Below are 21030 nucleotides of genomic sequence, written 5' to 3' on the forward strand. Positions count from 1 at the left end.
ACTGCTCTTAGTGATGTCAGGTTTTGACGAGGATCTTCAGCTGTGTTAGGGCTGTAATTCAGCTTTCCTGCGGTGTTGGTTGCTGAGGTGGCCCCGAGAGTGTCCTGTCCTGGGGACATGTGTGCAGGTTTCCCTTCAGATCTACACTTGGCGGGAATGTTAAGAGGTTGGCACAGTTTCTACCTGAAACTGAAACTGTTTGGTGGACCTCAGAGGAGGTTCCCTGGGCCTGAGGTTTACTTCCCTGAAATTTACGCTCAATATAGACCACATGAGCAACAGTAAACGAGAGGATCAAACACAACATTTATACCCTAAACATCCACTAAATGTGGCCGATCTAACCAGCACAAACCTTATTTTACAGAGAGGAGAGGCCATACGGCCAAGGGAGCGCCAGGGCTGCAGGTCACTGACCTCCTAAGGTGGTGTTACTCGTTATAGGAGTTTGCAGCAGCACGGGCAGTTGCAGGGTGCCAGGGGAGATGCAGTGACCAGGGAGGAGGGGGGAGGAGTAGGGGGATGAGGGGAATGAGGAAGAGGGGGAGGCTGGCTGGGAGACTGTGTAGTTCCAGAAAGCTCCTCAGAGATCCCTGCCACCCAACACCCAGCAGCCACCAAGTTCTGTCTTGTGACCTTAGCTGAGGTGTCCCGTGTGGGAAGAGCATGACTGTCCTCCAACAGTGAGGTTGCCTGGGCTCTCACTGGGCAGGCTTCAGGGGCAGCTCTGTCAGTGAACCTGAGTTAGCAGAAAGGGCATCTGTAGGACACTGGGGTGGAAAGGCCGAGGCCCATGAACCTGGGGGGGGGGTGAATGACACTGGGCGCAACCATGCAGAATGCCCTCCACGCGCCCTCCATCCGGGCCACCCTGAAGCCTGCACTTACATTTGGGCTAGCTCCTCGTGTTTCCCCAAGGACTTATTTTATTTCTGATAGCCCCTCCTCCCAGCCTGCCTGTCTCTCTAACCAGAAACAAGTCTCTGTGCTGGAGGAGGATTTCTCAGGACAGGCGTTCACTTCATGGATTTTCCTATGATCTTGACCCTTCCGGCCTTGACCCAAAAGCAGCCACGGTGGCTCTTTCCTTGATCTTGGTTTCCTCAAATTGAAAGCCAAGGAAGAGGTGGGGGGCGTGGGAGCCCTTTGCCTCTGCTCACCGCACCCTCAGCGCACTCTCTTCCTGCCCATCACCCCCCACTCGCCCACCCTCTGCCGTCTCCAGCAAGAGGCGGCTGAGAAGCCCATGGCAGAATCGCCTCCCTATGTGGAAGGCAGAACACTCTCAGTGCATGTGACGAGCCCCCGGTGGGCCAGGCCCTCTCCTGAACCCTTACATCAATACTGACACCTCGCAGCCGTCCTGCCCCATGAAGAGCCCCTGCCTGGCTGGGAAGGGTTGCTCCTACTCAGTGTCGCAGCCTGGTGCCTGGGACCAGGGCACTGCTTAGCGAGAGTCTGAGGGTCTCTGCAGAGACGGTGAACTCGCTGCCTTCCCAGGAGGTCTGGAGGGACCAGACCCCTCACCATGAGAGTCATGAGTGTGAGCAAGAGGGAACCCCAAGTGGGGGCTCCTGAGACGAGGGAAGGGCAGGGCAGAGGAAGCTGACACGCAGACGGGATCTTTCTGAGTCTTCACTGTTGCCAAGTGATCTTCTGCATCTTAGGAGCAGTAGTGTTGATGAGGTGGCCATGGGGACCAAGAGCAGGGGGAGATGGAGGAGAGAACTCGGGGCCCTGCTGCTCTGTGGATGGTGTCATGCCACACTATTCACCTCAAGACACTAGCAATGTCCCCTCATGTCTGCAGTCCTCGCCGGGGGCCTGGACTCCTTCACCTTGCAGTGAGGACCAATGGAGGTCTCTGGTCTCTATAGTTCCCCATCAGTCCAGTTCCATAGCTGTGACCGGGAAGGGATGTCTATATCACGCTGTTTCTCTTCAAGGCCATCAGTCACTAGAACCTTCTGTCCATGACATTGACTTCATTCACTGTCCTTTCTCCTTAATAGCACCCGTGGCCTTTCTCCTTGTCTCCTATGTCCAGTCGCAGACATGTCTAAGGACATGGAGGAATACAGACACGCTCCTCTCCTGGCCATTACTGGGTCCAGTCCTCTACGTGCGGAGCCCTTGCTATGCACGGGCCTTAGGATGCAACGAATCCCACGTTGAGCAACTGAGTTGTTGCTTAGCATCTAGCATGATGTTAAGGACTCAGAAAAATTTGAATTTCCATACCCACCCCACACATTTCCCTACCATTAAGATGCTAAATGTAAGTGTAGCAGTGACAACTTCTCCAAAATCTCTCAAGTCTGTGGTTAGGACTCGGAGGTGGACATGCGTAGGAAGCAGGGACCTGCCAGTGTTTGCACTGGATATTGAATCAAACAGGAAGAGAGCTGGAAGTTCTCACCTCAGAGAATGGAATAGGCGTACCTGGGGTCCAGGCATGCCCGCAGCTGTCTAGAGCCGTGCCCGCCCCCCAGAGGGCGTGGCCTTTTGGATCTGCTGCCTACAGGCTGCATCCTGGGTCTCAGAGGGATGCAGATTCCAGACTCCTGCTTGGGTGAGTGAGGGGTCGAGCTCTGCCAGGGTCACACATCTCTTCGCTGTCAGTCCTCAGCCTTGCCCCGAACTCCTCATGTCCTGAATGTTGGAGCGGGCTGACCTGACGGTGCAGTGTAGAGATTCTCACCCACCACCTTGTGGGGCCGTTCTGGCTCAGGGCCTGCTTACCCGCGGAGGGAGACCGGGCTAGTTGGGGTGTGTCCGCAGGCCTTGTACCTGTTGAGGGAGGCAACCCCGCTGGGGGTTGGGGTGGAGTCCTTGATCCTGGTCCATCAGCTGGAAGCACTGAGAGGCCTGTCCCATTGTTCTAGCTGGTTTAGAAGAAGAAGACTGCTTATGATTTTAAACTTTTATTGTAAAGAATAGAGAGAAAAGAGAGAGGTAGAGAGGTGAAAGCCGGCATAGCCAGGTAGAAGCCATGGCCACGTGGAAAGAGAAGGAAAGGTGGAAAGAAGAGAAGAGAGTGAGAGAGGGCGAGAGAGGAGGGGTCACGCAGCCTCTTTTACAGTGGGCCAGGCTGGCTGGCAACTGTGGGGCGGGGCAAACCTGGCTGCAGCCAGGTAACCATGAGGTGGAGTCTAGACAGGCTTGGGGCGGGCACTGCCCTATGTGTGGTCCAACACCACCCGGCATCTGCTAGAACATTGTCCCCGTGTTCAAGGCTGTGCCTGCTGGGTCCTTTCCTATGAGAGTCCTTCCACTGAGTCACATTCAAAACCCGAATCCCGTGTGCGGTACAAAAGATGTGCTGCCAACCACGACCCGGGGCTTTGAAAATCCCTGAGGCTGAGGAAAGATCTGGGCCCCTGGGAATGATCGGGTCTCAAGAGCAGAGCAGGGAAAAAGGCTGATACTCTGAGAACACAAGCCCGAGGCACACACGCCCTACAACAGGGTTTCTGAAGCAGTGTAAGAGCCAGACTTCCGTATACCCTTCCATTCCCTCTGACTACACAAGCCCCTCTGGAGGACGCACACTGACTGCCCTGAGCAGGTCTCCCATGACTTCCCATCTCTGGTATTGCACCTGAGTGATGACGCCCACTGTGGCTCGAATCAAACCTGTCCATCAGCAGTCTGACTTCTGGAATCAGACATGAGTAGAAAGTTCTAGACTTTAGGGTTCCAGCCGAAGTCTTAGGGTGTGACCCTCGGTCACCTGTTCTTTCCCCTGGGTCCTGCAGTTAGAGCCTTCAGCAAGACATTATCTTGATCTCATGGGGAGTCGGAAACCCTCAGACAAAAGAGGAGAGCTGCAGTGATCACCCCTCAAACTGGCCCTCCTCCACTCTCCAGGGCCCGAATCCTCCGCATCAATTCTAGCAGCGTTGAATTCCGACTGTGATGGACACATTTTGGGCTCAGAGTTCAGGGTGCAGACCCTGAGGCTGGTTGATATTAGAAGCTTGAGAACACTCTATGAATGTCCCTCTGTGTTTTCGGATTGTGGATCTAGGCACCAATGGCATCTCCCTCCCTATATGGGAAATGTCAGGAGGCGAGCTGTGTACAGGTGGCCTGGTCCCTGGCTGAGCACTGACCTTGAACCCTGGCGACCTAGTAGGCAGGGCTTCCACCTATATGGAAGAAGTTTAGTCACGCCCCCTGGGCCCCTGGCACCTGTCACAGTTACAACCCCACAGCCTCCCCACAGGAGAGGTGTGTGACAGTCAGTCATGTAGGAGCAGCACCAAGCCTTCTCACATGTAAGTAAGGTTGCCCCAAGGTCTCAGTCCAAGCCAATGAGAAGAACCTGCTGTCAAACCCTGAATCACCCCGAAGCTGTATATAAATCCTATCTTGAATCTTACAGAAATTATTAAAGGTGAGTGAGAACTACTCCATCATCTAAGAGCTTCTGTCATAAGAGCTGTAACACTTGGGAAGAGGTCCGCTCTCCAGGAACACCACCAGCAGCTCCGCTGCAATCCTCCCTGGCTAGGCGGCCTTTCTTGGGCCCATCAGACCCGACTCAGTGCAGGGTGACTCGGTAAACAAGATGGTAGCATGGAGGACTGAGGTGGGACCAGCTGCAGAGGAAGCGACTTCCCCTCCTGCTCCCCCCTCCCCCCTTCCTTCTGCCAGAACTCTTGCACCAGCCCCGGCCTCCGCCCCACAGGGAAACGGAAAGGCTGCTCCATGTGACCACCAGATTGGCTGTCTCCCTGCGTCTGGACTGACTGAAAACTGGGCAATGATTGAATTAGGTCCAAGCGACAGACAGGGTGGTGATTGCCAAGCTGAGCCAGGAGCCAGTATAGACTAGATGTGGTCGCGCTCCCTGTGCTCCCTGCAGAGGACTAGCCACCTGGATGGGCTCACTCCTGTGTTCACTAGTGCTCCTGAGACAATACACATGTGTGCTGCTTTGGGACAGTGAGGCCAGCCTCCAGGCCCCGAGGGGATTCCCAGCAGGGCCGCAGTTTAACAGAGGTGTGACTAGGGCCCCGGAAACTTTTGTCTAGATGTGACCAGAGCTTGGCAGCTGGCGGGTGGGAGAGGGGCCCGGTGCTGCCTGCAGGAGCCCCGCCTCTTGCTCCTGACCCCGTGGCAGCATCCCCGCAGTTACCTCTGACCTCTACAGTGTGGGTCCCAATGGACCTGAGTATCTATCTTGAGTAAGAACTTCCCTCATCTGAGAGAGATCCTCACACGTGAGCAGTTGGCAGATACTCACAGGGCCTAAGCAGGGTGCCCGGGGCTGAGCCTAGGCAAGGCCTGGGTTACGAGGAAGAGATAGGACAGGCCTAGCAGCGACCACGTAGGGCCCAGATCCCACCACAGTGAGTAGGATCTGGGATAGATTAGGAAGGACGATCCGAAGCATTCTAGAGGCAATGCCAATGTGATGTTGTCTGGACCACACAAGAGACCATGGGACCTGATGCCCCCAGTGATGACCTCACCGTGCTCTGGAGCCCATGCCCTCCCGGCAAATAGAATGACCACAGGGGGCCTACCTGTGACTGCCCTGGGGGAATCGGGTCGCCATCTAGCTTAAACCTGGGTCCCACTTGCTCCTGGGGAAAGCACAAAAACAGCCGCGGTGTAGACGGCCACGGCTGAACCCAGGTGAGGATGCAGACTCGGTCTAGCCACTAATATGGCCTCCTCCCCAGCTGCTCTATATCTCCCCTTGGGAGCCCCAGCATTTCTCTCTGAGCCCCGCCCCCTCCGCGGAACGCTCCCTCTAAGCCCCGCTCCCTCTAAGCCCCGCCCCCTCCGCGGAACGCTCCCTCTAAGCCCCGCCCCCTCCGCGGAACGCTCCCTCTAAGCCCCGCCCCCTCGGCAGACCGCCCAGGGCGGGCCACTTCTGCACTCCTGGGTTCTGTGGTCTCACTAGCATTTTGTCACGGCAATGTCCGTCGGGTGCCTCCGGGCAAATGTCCTCAAAGATCGGGGATGTATGGGACAGTGTCTCTATGACGAGCTTGCTCCTGGATGGTGAAGTGATAATGTGACATTTTTCAGTTGTGCAGTCTCTTGCTTTCCCTGTGTGTGTGTGTGTAATAATGACACCATGGTTCACGGGGGGAGGGGGGCAGGGTAAACCATAGTTTAGTTCCTCAGCCACTTGAGTCTCATTTCAAGTGTCCTTGGCTGCACATGTGTCTAGAGGCAGCACACATGGGACACTGGTCCCAGTACAGAAAGGGACTCATGCGCACTGTGCTAGAGACAGCACTCTAGGCTCGGGTGGAAAGTTTTTTCTTTTTTTTGGAGAGAAAGAAGGAAGCTACTGCACTGGGGTCGGGCTCCAGTGACTCCATGAGATTGTCAGTGGCCAGCGCCAGCATGGGGCCTGACGCTCAGCCAGCGTCCTGAGAAACGGAAGATGATGGTTCCCGAGATATTTCCCGCCGCTCACACCTCCAAATAAGTCCCACCCAGTTGCCATCTTCCTCCACGGATCATGGCCGCCGAGAGGTCAATAGCATATGACCCAGGGAGCAGTGGGACTGTCACGGCCCGGTCAGGAAGGCACAGCGGCTTCCCAGTCCGTCTCTTGAACTCGTTTCCCCGTGGCAGAGGCTGAAGTTGATGGTTTGGGGCGCTCTCCGTTCCTGCTGTGCGCATGCGCAGTACCCAGCGCGCCTGGCAGGAGTAGGCCTGCTTTCCTAGGAGTGTTTCATGTGCTCTTGATGTAGATTCTCCTGTTGCTCACTGCAGGGCTGTGTGGATGCTGATGTCCCAACTGCAGTAGAGAATTTGTCCGCTTCTTCTGCAAATCTACCTGGTTTAGCCTCCTGTGATATGAGACTCTCACGTCCGGGAACCCAGCGGTGTGGATGCTGGGGACGCTGTGGCTTTGAGGACGAGCCAAAGGTGAACTCTGTCCACGGTCATTTTCCTCACCGCGATGGCTGCTTTGCTTGATGGATCTGCAGCTGCTTGGCTGACTTTTGATTTGTGTGAGCAAACCGGGCGCCTTCCCCACCCCTTTACCCTTAGCTTGTGTTTCCGTATTGAAAGTCGGCCTTTTTGTACACAACATGTGGTTGGGCCTTACCGCTGTTTAATCCATGGTGTTAGTCTCTGACCTCTGACTCCTACATTTAGGCCACTCCCATTTAGAGAGGTTTTCTAAATGGAGGGGGGAGACACAATATGTCAGGACAAACTGCCCGTAGCCACAGGCCGCGTGCACACCGTTTGGAAAAGCAGGGCAGGCTCAGAATGACAGAAAGATACACAGGGACCCCATTGGAGGAAGCTGACTTTTAGGCTTTGTTTTGAAGGTTCTGACCAACCTTTACTGCTCAGTGAACCATAGTCTAAGAACCCGGAAGGGCTGTGGGAAGTCTAAGCCGCCATTTCACATGAAGGAAAGGCTTGCTCGTGACTGGAAGCAGTTCTGTATCGTTTTATGAGTTAGGCGCTGGTGCAAGGCTGCGCCTGAGGGCAGGGACGGCGGCAGGGAGTGGGTCACTGTGGTGTGAGTTGGAGAACTCTGAGGGGAGAGTCCACAGAAGGGGGAGTCAGGTGCCACCGCCAGGTGGGAGGGACACTGGGACATGGGCTGTGGCTGAAGCCCCCGGATGCCAAGTGTCTTTGTCCTTCCCTGCAGAGAGAGGCCAAGTTTTTACTAGAGGGCGGAGGAGCCGCCCACCTAAGGGCAGGTGAGGCGATGTGGGTCCTGTGATGCAGGCCTTACTAGGAGCAGATTGAGAGAGAATGGAGTATGCAGATGGGCTGGAAGGGGCTGTGGGTGGGAGAGGGAAGGAGGGCGCACAGCCAGGCTCGCCTCCAGACATGGGATGCAGCAGCTTTACAAGGCCCCTGGCGTGGGAGCCCCTCCCGCTCCGAGCCCCTCTGCTATGCTTATGATGGCACTGGAGAGGGCGCTCGAGAGCCTGGGCAGGGCAGCCGCGGCCACGGGTCCTGGCATGTCTGGGTCTAGAGTGGCGACTCTCCGACCCAGTTTCAGGTGATACCGAGGAACAGAATCCCTCGGTCCAGGTGTGAGCATAGGAATCTCCCATTCTCATCCCCAGACCTTTGCCCCAAGTGTGATGCATATGACGGTGTCTGCTGGTGTCTGACACCAGAGAAACCAACCCAACAGGTAGCCGGGCGTCCGCCTCTCTTCCTAGAGGACACTGGAGAGAGTTGAGGCACCTCCCTTCTCTGACATGGCGGGAAACCTCAGGTTGAGTTGTGTGACTCTGGACAGTGGCACACTGGGGACCAGGGCTCACGCACGGGGTCTGGAACTCTGGTTAGAGCTGTCTTCAGAGCTTTATTATGGGGCCCCTGCCCTGGGCAGGAAAGACCGTTAGCAGACGTAATAGATGTGAGGACGGAATTGCCGAGTTGTGTCCCTGTTGAACTGGAACTCCTGCTCTGCTTGCTGCTTCTCCATTAGCAGCGGTGTTTGCAGGCTCGGCCATCCCTCCTGACCCCTCCCGAGTTCTCCCAGGGCTCTGAATGCAGTCTTTTTTATGCAAGGGTCTTGGACACGTCTGGGTGTGCAAGGCGCAAGCCTACAAACTCTCTCACCTCTACCAGAGATAATAAGGTCAGTAAACAGTAAACTGGGCTGTGAGGCGGGCTCACCAATGGGGAGGCCTGCGGAATTCAGCAGGGACCCAGAAAGGAACTCAGGGTGCTGGGTCATGGAGTGGTGTCTAGAACACACACTAGCAAACCACCCATGCAATGTCACTGGATCCTTGAGATGTCCTGTAAGCTGGAGTAGGGGCAGCTGTGGGACTGCAGCCACCCAAGGGAGGCTGGGGTGGGGGTGGGGTCTGTACACATGCTCGGGGCAGCTAGCTCTTTTTACAGGTCCTTTGTACTCTAGAGCCCGGGCAGGTCATAAGGACAAAGGGTGCCCGGGACACAAGCAGGTAGTTTAGAAGTTTAGTGTGAAGAACTAACTTCTACCTTCTCTTTCACCTGCGTGCCACTGGGCTCGGCCATGCATGGCCCACGGTTGGCACAAATATTTGGAAGGTGTGAGTAAAAGAGCAGGAGGTGGGCTCAGTACGTGCTGCCCGGGCCCACGTAACAGATGCCCGAGGAAACACAAGTGTGTGCTCACACACAGGCAGCTGGAGTGAGAGGCCAGGGGCACTGGGGTGCCCAAAGGCTGCAGATCTTCCCTCTGGGCCTTGGAGGGTGGAGGGGATCCCCTGAGGGCTCTGAGCAGGACTGGTCCCCTCTTCTCTGCTCCAGCTCCAGAGCTGTCAGCACCCCCAGCCCCCACCCCAGGAGCAGTGTGCCCTTGCAGAGGGGCAGCTGCTGGCTGAGCAGCCCCTGCAGGAGGCAGGAGCCTTGGGAACAGTGCCTGGGTGTCCTCCTGCCCTCACCCCCCTCAAAGCCACTGCAGGGGTCGGGGCAGGGCACTGGGACCAAGACAGTGGCCACCACGCAGAGATGTTGAGAAGGAAATGCTAACCTTGCAAGTCTGCACATCCCTGCCTAGGTGTCCAGCCTAGAGCAATAAAACCTCATGCTCTCACAGAACTCTGTGGACGCTCTAGCTCCGTTCTCAGACAGCGGAGCACCGCACACCCAGTCATTCTCCACTGAGCGTGCCCTGTGCTCAGGCTGTCCTGGGAGTAAGAGAGAGCTCTCAGCTCTCAGCCGAGGCCCCTGGTGGGAAGGAGTGAGCTTCAAATTTCCACTTCACATCCTTCTGGCGCATGAAGGGTTACTGGAGCACGCATCATCCTAAGGCACCCCTCACAGCCCCGCTCTCTCCCTCCCGCAGCTCTTGCTGCAGCTCTGCGTGCTCACAGAGTCCAGGTTGGCACACGGCCAGTGACACTCATCTGTGTATTGGCTGCGCCCTGCCTGGGCCACTGAATGCCTTCTGCCGTTTCCAGTAAATCCTCTTACTCGTACTTCAAGTTTCCATTTCCAGACAAGAGAATCCTCCAGTCAGCCCCTGGGGACTCTCTGGCCTCTCAGGTTTAAGAGTCGGACTCTGTAGGGAACTTCTCTTCCTCAGTGAGCATCCTAAGCAGCGCACAGCCTCTGGGCATCCACTAATGCTGCTGCTAGTTGTGGGCACCATTTCGTGAACGCTTCATGAGACAGGTTACTGCAAGATGTGGAGTGGGGACCCCGTCTGGGATGGAGTGGGGATCCCGTCTGGGATGGAGTGGGGACCCCGTCTGGGGTGGAGTGGGGACCCCGTCTGGGGCGGAGTGGGGACCCCGTCTGGGGTGGAGTGGGGACCCCGTCTGGGGTGGAGTGGGGACCCCGTCTGGGGTGGAGTGGGGATCCCGTCTGGGATGGAGTGGGGACCCTGTCTGGGAACTCTGACATGGGGTGTTTCCGGGGGGTTCTCTCTGAGGGTGCAGCTGTCACCAGTGGATGTAGCACAGGTGGATTCCTCACTGGAGAGGTGGGCTGACACGAAGGCGCTCTGAGCCTGCTCTCTGGCCTGGAGATGTCATGGGATAGCTATATTATGGACTAGCCTGGCCACACCAGCCCCCTTGATCTCAGAGTTTCCCAGACTCTAGAGCAAAGAAATATGGCCCAATCTCTGCTTGTCTGTTACAGGCACACAAGATAAACTAAGAGACCATGACAAGTAGACTACTCAGAGGTTCCCTCTCCATAAAGATGCCCTTTCCACAGAAACCCAGTGTGAGCCTTTTCCTCCAAGAGGTTTGGATTTGCCCAGCATAACCCGAGGGATCAATATACACAGAAATGTACGTGTGGCCAGCCATATCCCAGAGTCATCCTTTGCTTTATAAAATAGAAAAAAACGACAAACCATACAAACATGATTCATAAGCCGTAAAACGGTCTGCCTGCCTTTTCTGTGACTGTATTAACAGTGCCAGAAGAATGAAAAGCAGTGGTCACAGTCAATAACCTTGAGAAGAACTTCCGGGGCTTGGGCCAGGTAGAGTTCCAATGGTGCTTGATGGGTGGGGACAGCGCTGAGCGCACCTTCGATCACATCAGAGATAAAAAAAAAAAATGCACCAGTCCTCAGTTGAGGTTTTTGTGTTACAGTTTTCCTAGGGGAAAAAAAAAAAGCCGGGCGGTGATGGCACACGCCTTTGATCCCAGCACTTGGGAGGCAGAGGCAGGCAGATTTTGAGTTCAAGGCCAGCCTGGTCTACAGAGTGAGTTCCAGAACAGAGAAACCCTGTCTTGACCCCTCCCTCAAATAATAATAATAAAAACAAAACAAAACAAAAAAAACTAAACAAAACCCCATAACTTTAGTTTTCAACTTCTATTTGAATGAAATTGACAAAATGCATAGTTTCTGGCATGCATCTACTCGGTGAAATCCTCCCAGTTAACATTTAAGTCATGTTTTTATGTTTTTTTAAAACAAAGTATAAAGTCTCAGTCATTTGGTTTTACCAATGAAGACTCGGAAGCCAGATGCAGGGGTGAAAGCCTGCTAGTTGAGAGAGGCAGAGAAAGCACCCAGCTGACCCTCCTCCTCCTCCTCCTCCTCCTCCTCCGCTGTGGAAACCCCAGCAGAAATGCCCCACTCTCATGCCATCCAAAAAAAACTCCTTCAAACTCAAGGTCCCTCCCTCCTACTTCCTGTGTGTCTCTCTATCCTAATCGTGACTCCCTCTTACTCTCTGATTTTTTTTCCTTAATGATCCTATGTTCATTTCCTGTCAGCTGGTTGCTTGCTCTGCTTTTTGAGATCCGGTTGATTTTATTTAATCTTGCTCACAATATTCAAGCAGAAAGTCCATGGATTAAAGGTGTGTGCTAAGGCCTGAGCCACACCACAACGGAAAACATGATTTCCCAGTAAATAATGCCATCTCAGCCCTTAGAGTGTGGATCAAGCGTTCTGCAACAGTTCTCCTTTATTTATTTATTTATTTATTTGTCTAAATAAAAAGGGAAGGTTATAACTCTTAACACAGAAAAAGTAGCTTTCTACAATGTCCAGCTTGGTTGCATTTGGCAGTCTTAGGGTTAAGTATTTTTGAGCTCAAAGTTCTGCAAAATATTCACGTGCATCTCACATGAACTCAGCAATTTGAATGTCCTCAGCAGTTTTTCTGTTGAAAGTAGATCTTTGGGTGGTGTTTGTCAGCTTAGTGGCAAGCCTGGCTAGGCAGAACGTAGCAGTCAACCCAAAGGTGTCCACTGTTTGCGCAGAACCTGGTGGCAGAAGAAGCATGGGACAGTTTCCCTCCAGTGGTTAGCATTGCCACCATCCAGGAAAATTCCTTGTTATAAGGCCCGGTCATCTTCCAGGAGACCTCAAAGGTTACTGTTGCAAATGGCCTTAAACATTTTAAATGCCACAGTCAGCAGATGTAGAAAAGGTTTGAGGACTACAATGTATTTAAATACATCCAAGGCTCACAGACTTCGTTACTATGTACCTGCTTTGTACTAAGACCTGAAAACAGTGCCAAGTCTTGCCAAGCCCCTGTGGAAGGGACAGCATGGCACACAGTTCCTGTCCCCGGGGGTAGAGCAGAGCTATCAGGGTGTGGGGTCTTCACAAGTGTCAGTTATTGGTAGACATATGGTTTACTTGTATAATAATGTACATAATTAACATTATTAGTTCCTCCTTTGGGAAGTATTCTCCCTGCCAAGTTTATCTCCCTGTCAAGGTTAATGACCCCATGATCATTAGAAGCTGCAAGGCTCTGTCTAATAGCCTTAGCAAAATGGTAAAAGCAGTGACCTTCAGGACAGCCCTTAAGGCTGTGGGAAAGAACTCTGAAAACAGGAGTTCAAAACTATGTAAATGGGATGTCTCAAGTGTGCAAAATACAAGGATGTGATATGAATTATACGAGGGGCTTCACGGACCTGAAGGAACAGAGGAAGCTTGCACTGTGAGCAAGCTTGCCAGAAAGAGGTTAAGGAAGGAGATAAAAAGATGTGGGGGCTGGTGATTGCAGGGCAAGACCCCACCCAGTTAAGTTTTTTGTTTACAAAGTCAGACAGATTCCTGAGTTCAAAGTCAGCCTGGGACAAAGGGAGTTTATGTCTAGGCCCAGGCATGGTAGGAATGGCAATTTCAGGGCAAGGTCTTATTGTCTGTGCCTTTCAAAGGCGGGCAACTCTCTGAATTCATTTGCCATGTTAAAAATATGTACTTGCTGGGGTTTTTTTCCTTCTAGGAATCAAGGGGCTAAGGTCATAAAATGCCTACTCCCAGGATAATGGGAAGGGAGCCTGGGGTGGATGGTTGATGTACAAATAAGAAACAGGACTTTGGTCTGCAAGAGCTGAGCTGCCAGGAGAGAACTGTTTGGAGAGCAAACGATGCTCTTTTAGGATCTTTTTTCTAATAGGATTTCTGACTTTGGTCAGAAAAAAACAAGACTTTTTTTTTCTGACTTTGGTCATAAACCCATGAGCTATCCAGAAAGCTTTTAGATTTTATTTTTATAGTGTGAAGAGAGCTGTCTAGGGAGCCATCTTGAGCAGACTACAGAGCTGCCAGGTGTACCCATGATTGAATCTGATTCATTGTTTCCCAGCTCCCAAACACCCCCACCTGGGCGGTGGTGTCTATATAATTACCAGGATCACCACAAAGTGTGTGTGTGCGCGCGCACGCGTGTGTGTGCCACACACACACACACACAGACACACAGACACCAGACACACACACACACACACACACACACACACACACACACACACGAAAAGTTTTAGAGTCAAATTAAAACCCAAAGAATAGTCCCTTAGTTTTTGTTTTTTTCTGACCGGGTGGCTCTTCTGAGACGAGACAGATATTTTATACTTTCCTTTAACAAGCATGTGTGGGTCTAGAGCCACACTCCAACCTCAAAGCCAGCTTTAATTTTTAATTGAATTGGGACCACATAAAGAGCATTTGCCGCTTGTGCCTGTAGAGGGCAGCAGAGACACTGGAGGAGGGCAGTATCACTTGGCCAATTTTTGGGGAGATATTTTTTTCTTGGGAGATAGTTTCTCTTGATGATCGGTTCTTTTTCTTCAGATGTTTTACTTGCCCAGGGGTCTCTGGGTCCCTTAGTTGGATGCTTTTATTCTCCTGGAAAGATACAAGCAAAGCCCTGCCCCAAACCGAACTCTTGGGGGTTTTTTATGGGCCGGTTATATCTTTCCTAGAGCAAAATGGTTTTCCTTTTTGGCAACCGGAAAAGTATCATTACAGTTAAAATTCTTTCTTTAGAAAATCTGTTGAAAATTTGAAACTAAATATATCTTAGTGTGTATGGATAAATATACCTATATTCCCCCTTTCTCTCTCTATATATATAAATTCAAAGTTGAAGTGTATTTTTAGATCACAAAGGATATTCACTTTGAATTTCAGCCTGCCATTTGTAAGTGGCTTTTAAACTTACAGCACTAATTATTATGTACCTGCCTTTGCCTCCCAAATGCTGGGATTAAAGATGTGAATCACCGCCTGCCTCCGGATCCCTTATAACAGTTATTTTCAGGGTCTTCCTGGTTTAATTTGGTTCTCTTTTTTTTCCCTCAAGTTTTAGTGTTGTGGGTAAACGGTCAAGTTTTTCGAATGTGTGATCTATCACTTTTGCTGACTTAGTCTGAAATTGTTCCCTGGTAAACTTTAATCTTCTAGCCTTAATTAAGCATGATGCCAACGTGATCACTATTAGGTTGTTATCAGACGCTTTGTCTGTCTTGCTCTACGAACTCCATCAAATTCGATGTCTTTGCTAAGTTTTCCTAGGTTTTACCATGTCCATTCACGCCCCACTCCCACCCCCCCCACCCCCACCCCCACCCCCGACCAGGCACCTCTGCCGTTAGTGGTTTTCCATTTAAGTGACCGTATAGTTTGTCCCACAGCACATGCACGGTGAATTGGACAACATGCAGTTTCCTTTTGCTCTCCTGGTTGGGTGTCTGATAGCCAATAGTGCGGCGCTGATTTTGTGGCTCCTCCCTCAACCATCCCCCGGCCTATGGGCGGCCAATGAATTAAACATCAGTAAACCTTGTTAGCCAAATGTTGTGACCCCTCCATGGTTCCCCACAGTTAATAGGTGCTTGGCTTGGGGCAGGGACTTGGGGATGCAGACTAAGGGACTGAGGTACTTCCTCAGTGTGGAATGGCACGGATCCCCATTGCTACCACACGCTGGTCACGAAGGAACTCGGTTAGGTACCAGGCCCACTGTGATTCCTTTCCTTCCATAGCTCAGCCTGTGAAGGACTCTGTCCTCGAACAGATCCAGTCCACCTTTGCGAGGGTCACCATTATACTGGTGGCGGGCAACCCCATACGGTGGCGGGCAATGACTGAGTATTACGTTCTCCACACCTGGTAAAAACGCCCGGTTTGTTTCTCAGAGACTATTTAATCTCCATATTCAGAAAACATTTGCAATATAGTAACCAACGGGCAAATGTTGGGGGGCTCCTTTTTGCTCCATGAGGTCCCCAGTTGCCAATTCATCAATAAATACGATCTGCATGATTTGGGCATCATCTAGATCAATACTGGTTAGGTCTGCACGTTGGGAAATGGGCTACCCGCAGTCTGAACAGCTGCTCTGTTCCAGTCCTCACTGGAAATTTTGCTGACTTTCTAGTAACCCTGTAGGGTTTTGTTTTGTTTTGTTTTGTTTTATAATAATCTGTAATATGGATGTGATGTCTACTGTACAAACATACCAATCAGTAGTTCTCTCTGAGTTCTGTCCCTGGATGCTGGGATTGAAGGCAGGAGGCAGCACCACCTTGTGCACTGTGCCTCTAGAATTTAGAAAATAACTCATTCACAGAAACCCACCTGTCTCTGCTGGCATTAAAAGGAGGGACTACCACCACCCTGTTCAAATATTTTATCTTAGTTCCAAATTACTCCATCCAACTCTTAGAAATTTAGAAAATAAGTTGGAACTGTTGTGACCTTTTGAATTTACTTAAAACACTTTGTCTCTTAACAGTTTTTAATACTAAACAACAAAATTAACCCTTTTCTTTTAAGAAAAAATTCAGATTCTGATGTCTAAGACACAGTGGACCACATAGCAATCTACTGTCTAACATCCTAACATGGAATTAAAAACATGTGTTTTTGAAGAACCCATTTTCATTTCATGCCAGTAAAGCAAGTGACCTTTGATAAATTGCCATTGGGGGAAAATGTATAATGTTCAAGTCTGAGCAGACAAAAGGCATGGAAAGTTTTTATACGTTAGTTTGGACTAAATGACCAGGCTATCTGACCAGCTATCACCTCTCCCTTATTTAGTAGTATCCTCTTATTCAAAGCTGATTTTTATAAATCTTGATGGTATCCACAGCTTTTCCTCTCCTGTTGAAACAAAGACAAAAACCTCTTCCCCAACATAAGACATAACCTCTGGAAGAGCAGTCAGTGTTCTTAACCACTGAGCCATGTTTCTCCAGCCCCCACATATCAGTTTCAATTCTGAGGTCAATATGTCTTTAGAATATACAGGCTGATTTAACTTAGCAGGGTTTTTTTTTTTTTTTCTATATCTGATATCTCTCCACAGCTGTTGGGTTTTTTCTTATTAGCATTTAAAATGTATTGTTAATAAAGTACTGTGTCGCCTATCTCTGGGGGGGGTCTTTTTCCCTTTCTTATTATCAAATACATCTTTTAAAGTGAGATTAGCTCTTTCTATTAATGGCTTATCCTATAGAATTGTGTGGTATTCCTGTCATATGACTTATGTTGTAATGTGCAAACAACCATTTCATTTGACTAGAGACATATGCTGGAGAAATGTTGGTCTTACTTTGTACAGGGATCCCATAGTATCCATAATTTCTAATAAAGGTGTATTTACAAAATCAGCCTTTTTAGAACTTAAAGCAGATGCCCATTGAAAATGCTGAATATGCTGGGCAGTGGTGGCACACGCCTTTAATCCCAGCACTTAGAAGGCAGAGGCAGGCGGATTTCTGAGTTCGAGGCCAGCCTGGTCTACAGAGTGAGTTCCAGGACAGCTAGGGCTACACAGAGAAACCCTGTCTTGAAAAACAAACAAAAAAAAAAAAGAAAGAAAAGAAAGAAAAAGAAAAAATGCTGAATGCTGAATATGTATCTATAGTATAGTACACAAATTTTAATTTCCCAAACTCTGTAAAATGGCATACCCACTTGCCAAATTTCATTTCTTTGGGTACCTTTTGGGTTACTTCCTGCAGGTAATGGAGTTTGGTTATACAAAGAACAAGTAAGACATTTCCATATAATTTCCTTGGCTTGTTGCCAAGTAATGGAAACTCCTTTCTTCAAACCTTTGGTGTTAACATATTGTTTCTTATAAAATTCTGAGGCTTCTAGTTCATTTCTTATTAATAGCTGATCAATTTCATTCCTTGTGTTAGAGGCCCTGGCAGACCTATATGGGATCTGATATGTGCTATATCCAGTGGATGATTTCTATTTCTTGCTGTAGTTGAATAAATAGCAAAGTTAATTCTGAACCATTTTAATCAAGTTCAGCACTTTAATATGTAAAACAACTCTTTCTGCCAATTGACAATCAGTAACTATATTCAGAGATTCAGGAAAACCTAATACTGAAAAAATGACACACAGTCATGATGTTTTTAAACTAATTTATAAGGGCTTTGATCTACTTATTTTTACCTATGACATGCCTTTCATGATTTATTTGCATCAGTATAAAATGCAGAGGCTCCAGAAATTGGTGTCCCTTTTACCATATGAAGGAGAATACCGTTACTTCTTCTTCTTTTTTTTTTTTAGAAATGGAATACTGGTTGTTAATCTCTCCCCACCCTGCCCCCAAATTATTACACGCTCTTTGCCAATGTTCATTTCTGCCCATAATGAGGCAATTTCAGCATTAGTAAACGGTACTACACTCTCAGCTGGACCCATGCCAGCTAACTGATGAATTTCAGCATCAATTCAGAAACTTTTTCTATATAGATCTTTTTTTTTTACTCTGTTTGTGGGCTGAAAAATGTCCATTCTAAGATATTGTGTTTTCTCTGCATCAGAATTCCTATGGGAGGATGAGTCAGAGCAAAACTAACTAAACTACCATTGGGCGTTGGATCCACCGATCACTCATGCGCCCTGTAATTCTGTCAGAGCCAATGCTCTCTCTGCCTCCGCTGATACGGTTGTCAGACTGTTTGAGGCCTTATCACCTTATAAGGTTTGAAATCAATTACTTAGTTCTTATGCAGGTAATCTAATTGTGGGCCATAGCTCGTTAATATCTCCCAGCAAGTTTTGAAACTCATTAGGAGGTTGTAATCTCTCCTGATTTATACTTTCGTGTGGTCAAGTTTTCTGTAAACCTGTTTAATATCCTAGATAATTGATAGAATCTCCTTTGTGTGTGTGTGTATGTGTGTGTGTGTGTGTGTGTTTTAAGGAGGGTTTTTTTTTTGTTTTTTGTTTTTTGTTTTTTTGTTTTGTTTTGTTTTTTTGAGACAGGGTTTCTCTGTGTAGCCCTGGCTGTCCTGGAACTCACTCTGTAGACCAGGCTGGCCTTGAACTCAGAAATTCGCCTGCCTCTGCCTCCCAAGTGCTGAGATTAAAGGCGTGCGCCACCACCACCCAGCAGAGGAGTAATTAATCCCCAACAAGCCAAAACTCTCCACTTTATCAAACATTTCTTCTAAGATGTCTGTGCCTGAATAAGCCAGTAAGATGTCACCCATATAAGGATGAGTTTTAGAATAAGCAAACTGTTTATAACAACTGGAAGAACTTTCAAGTGATACCTTTTAACAGGTTGGGCATTATTATGAGCAGGCACCATGAAGGCAAATTTTCCCTTCTCCTGTTTTTGCAAAGGTAGAGTGAAAAAGCAGTCTTCTCTATCAACCACAATGATAGACCATCCCATGGTTAATAATGAAGGCAGGGGAATTTCAGGCTATAAAGAGCCCGTTGGCTAAATCACCTTATTTATGGCTTTCAAATCTGTTAATAGTCTCCACTTTCCAGATTTCTTTTTAATGACAAATATAGGAGATAAATAATGACAAAAATTACATACAATGTGGATGGTTTATGGCTGTATTTTTCTCAGACATCTTTGTTTTCCGGATTGTTTGTGAGACAGAAGGAATGTTAATCTATGTTTTCCATTGCTGCAACAAGTTGCTTGCTGTAATTCCGTGGCTACGTCAGCCACATGTGGCCTCAGTTTTCGTAGTTGGCCTTCTGGCCTGACCTGCTGGACCCATCCTGCACCTTTCCATCTGAGATAGGGTTCCAGCCTCCAGGAGCTGAATACGTAGCTCCTGAAGAGGCTGTTCGGGGTGCCAAGATTTTGGTGACATTGTCACATCTGCTTCTGTGTCTGAACTCAACCTTTGACGCTGTTTAGCTTTGTTCTCCTGGTGGTTTATAACAGTTTGCCAAACGGCTCGTTTTCTGGTCTCGCCTGAAGTTTTTTGTCTTTATCTGCTGAAGCAGTTCTCTTCTTGATTATGCCAGGATCACGACGTGTTAACAACAGGCCTTGAATCTTTTCATAGATCTTTGTGGATGAGCATCTCTGGTGCTGATGGGGAACAATGGAAGCAAGTTTGATTATTGTAGCCTGCAGGAAACATTCTAGGATGTTTTCTGGTAGCAAAGGTTCGCCTTGCCTGTCCCTTTTTGATCTGAGTTCATTTGTTCTGGGCGCCAGCCTTTACCACACCTTGTGCATGTTCCAGAAGGCTGGGGCCTCCTTTTTGGATTGTCTCTAGAAGAAACATTGTTTCTAGGTATGCCTTGCCTACAACTCCCTTTTAAAACAACCTTGTGCACCACAATTAAAACATTTGACATTTTGATTTTACTTAAAACTTTTAGAAATTGCTTCTCTTATCAGAATAGCATCATGACTTTGAGATCCAGTATCAGCCACATTTCTAATCCATCCATTGATTGGTGATGATCTTGCCTTTAAAGGCCTAATCGCCCCCTTTGCATTCTGAATCAGCAGTTTCAAAAGTCAAAGATTCAATTCATATTCATCTGACTTCTGAATCTGATACTATCCTATTCATCCCTGAAATTCATCTATGGAAAAAAAATCAGTGAATTCTAAATGACATAGCGACAAGGTGTGATCACGAAATTCAAGCTGCCTTTGTCACTCAGCATGTTGACCTTCACCCAGCAACTGATCTTGGGAAATATTAATACCCCTAGCCCTATTCCATAGTTCTATGGCCCTAGTATCCTCTTTCCACCATGTTCTTCATTGTAACTGAGGACAAGCTTCCAATATTGTTGTTGCCAAATCTTTCCAGGCTTGGGGGATAATTCTGAGTTGCCCATGCATGAATTTAATATCTGCTTCACATAGGTTGAATGTACACCATATGGCATAATAGCTTCCTTAAATGTCCTCCAATCAAAGATGTTTATGGGATTCCACTGAACTTCATAACCTTGGGGCTGGTTATCATTTTCTATTTCTTGTATAGTAACTGAATAAACTGAGGTTGGCTTTCTAGCAGCCTTGGTCCGCCCCTCTTGAGTGTTAATCATGCAGTGGTACAATAGATTCCTGTCTAAATTCCTCTGCTGTGTGTGAGCATTTTTATTTTTATCTATAAGCCTTCCTAAGACTTGTATCTTATCAATCCACTTTTCATATTTGGCACAATTAGCAAAACATTTTTCATATTTGTCACAGAAAAAAACACTGGCTTTTTTTTTCATTTTCTTTTTTGTTATTGATATATTTTTTATTTACATTTCAAATGATTTTATAAGTACACTGTAGCTGTCTTCAGACACTCCAGGAGAGGGCGCTAGATCTTATTACAGATGGTTGTGAGCCACTATGTGATTGCTGGGATTTGAACTTGGGACCTTTGGAAGAGCAGTCAGTACTCTTAACCTCTGAGCCATCTCTCCAGCTGTGGCTTTTAAGGATAAAATATGAATTACTAGACTAATAGTAATTATAATTGGTCAAGCCATTTATTTTTTCATTTTCTGCTATTTTCAAGCCATGTCCTAACACCCTACATGATATTTTCTACCCGTAAGAAGGG

Source organism: Apodemus sylvaticus, chromosome 22, assembly GCF_947179515.1.
Source record: "Apodemus sylvaticus chromosome 22, mApoSyl1.1, whole genome shotgun sequence".
Classification (NCBI taxonomy): Eukaryota; Metazoa; Chordata; class Mammalia; order Rodentia; family Muridae; genus Apodemus; species Apodemus sylvaticus.